The 2,254-nt window shown below is 35.8% G+C and overlaps 1 non-coding gene across 1 annotated transcript; it reads right to left on the reverse strand.

Annotated features, from left to right (window-relative positions):
• Positions 1–1,736: 1,736 nt before the first annotated feature.
• LOC127748039 (small nucleolar RNA R71) lies at positions 1,737–1,844 on the reverse strand. The gene has a single exon (XR_008009982.1). It is a non-coding gene; the product is annotated as a small nucleolar RNA R71 (small nucleolar RNA).
• Positions 1,845–2,254: the final 410 nt, after the last annotated feature.

Here is a 2,254-nt window from a genome sequence, read left to right on the forward strand (position 1 = left end):
AAAATCATAAAAACCAAAAATATTTTATGTTTCTTGTTGAGTCTAGTGTCTCATTTTAAGTTTGGTGTCAATTGCATGCATTCATTCATGTGTCTTAAGGATCTTCAAGTAATTCTTGATGATTTCTTATTTTGATCTTTGAATTCTCTTGACTTGAGTGTTTATGTGTCTCATATGCATTCTCATTAGTGTCAGTAGTATACAAACTATTAAGTTTGGTGTCTTGCATGCATTGTTATTTGATTCTAGTTGCATTTTAATTATTCCTCACTATTAAAAATCCAAAAATATTTTTAATTTGTGTCTTTTCAAGTCAATAATACAGAGAATTGAAGATTCAGAACATACAGCAGAGGAATTACACAGAAAAAGCTGGGCGTTCAAAAACGCCCAGTGAAGAAGGACAGACTGGCGTTTAAACGCCAGCCAGGGTACCTGGCTGGGCGTTTAACGCCCAAAAGGGTAGAATTTTGGGCGTTAAACGCCAGAATGTGCACCATTCTGGGCGTTTAACGCCAGGATGGCACAAGAGGGAAGATTTTGTTTTCAATGCAAATTTTTTTTTTCAAGTTTTCAAAATTTTTCAAAATCAAATCTTTTTCAAATCATATCTTTTCAATCATATGTTTTCAAAATCAATTTCTTTCTTTTTTCAAAGATACTTGCTACCAATTAATGATTTGATTCAACATTTCAAGTATGTTGCCTTTTCTGTTGAGAAAGGTTTAATGTTTGAATCATATCTTTTCTTGATGGCTAAGTCATTAATTTTCAAAGTCAAATCTTTCTAAAATGTTTTTCAAATCATATCTTCTCAATCACATCTTTTTAAAATCAATCATATCTTCTTAACCACATCTTTTTCAAAATAGCTTTCAATCAAATCTTTTTAATTTCTAATTTAAAAATCTTTTTCAAAAATCACTTGATTTATTTTCCACCCTTGATTTTCGAAAATCAATTAAGGTTTTTCAAAATGTTTTTCAAAATCTTTTACTTAATTTTCGAAAATTGCTTCCCTTCTTCTCACATCCTTCTATTTATGAACTAACACTATTCCTTGATGCAAAATTCGAACTCCATCCTCTTTGATAAGTTCGAATTTTCTACTTCTGCCTTCCATTTTTCTTTTCCTCTGACACCTCAAGGAATCTCTATACTGTGACATAGAGGATTCCATATTTTCTTGTTTTCTTCTCTTTCTTATGACAAAAGCATTCTTGTTGAGGCTGATCCTGAACCTGAAAGGACCTTGAAGTGAAAGCTAAGAGAAGCTAAGGCACAACTCTCTGTAGAGGACCTAACCGAATTCTTCAAAGAAGAAGAATACATGGCAGCCGAAAACAACAACAGTGCCAACAATGCAAGGAAGGTGCTGGGTGACTTTACTGCACCTACTCCCGACTTCTATGGGAGAAGCATCTCTATCCCTTCCATTGGAGCAAACAACTTTGAGCTTAAGCCTCAATTAGTTTCTCTAATGCAACATAATTGCAAGTTCCATGGACTTCCATTGGAAGATCCTCATCAGTTTTTAGCTGAATTCTTGCAAATCTGTGACACTGTCAAGACTAATGGGGTTGACCCTGAGGTCTACAGACTCATGCTATTCCCTTTTGCTGTAAGAGACAGAGCTAGGACATGGTTGGACTCACAACCTAAAGAAAGCCTGGACTCTTGGGAAAAAGCTAGTCAATACCTTCTTGGCAAAGTTCTTTCCACCTCAAAAATTGAGTAAGCTTAGAATGGAAGTCCAAACCTTCAGACAGAAGGAAGGAGAATCCCTCTATGAAGCTTGGGAAAGATACAAACAATTAATCAGGAAGTGTCCCTCTGATATGCTTTCTGAGTGGAGCATCATAGGAATTTTCTATAATGGTCTGTCTGAACTATCCAAGATGTCTTTGGATAGCTCTGCTGGAGGATCTCTTCATCTGAAGAAGACGCCTACTGAAGCTCAAGAACTGATTGAAATGGTTGCAAATAACCAATTCATGTACACTTCTAAAAGGAATCCTGTGAACAATGGGACTAATCAGAAGAAAAGAGTTCTTGAGATTGACACTCTGAATGCCATATTGGCTCAGAACAAAATATTGACTCAGCAAGTCAATATGATTTCTCAAAGTCTGTCTGGAATGCAAAATGCACCAGGCAGTACTAAGGAGGCTTCATCTGAGGAAGAAGCTTATGATCCTGAGAACCCTTCAATAGAAGAGGTGAATTACATGGGAGAACCCTATGGAAACACCTA

The sequence above is a fragment of the Arachis duranensis genome, chromosome 5 (genome assembly GCF_000817695.3).
Source record: "Arachis duranensis cultivar V14167 chromosome 5, aradu.V14167.gnm2.J7QH, whole genome shotgun sequence".
Taxonomy (NCBI): domain Eukaryota; kingdom Viridiplantae; phylum Streptophyta; class Magnoliopsida; order Fabales; family Fabaceae; genus Arachis; species Arachis duranensis.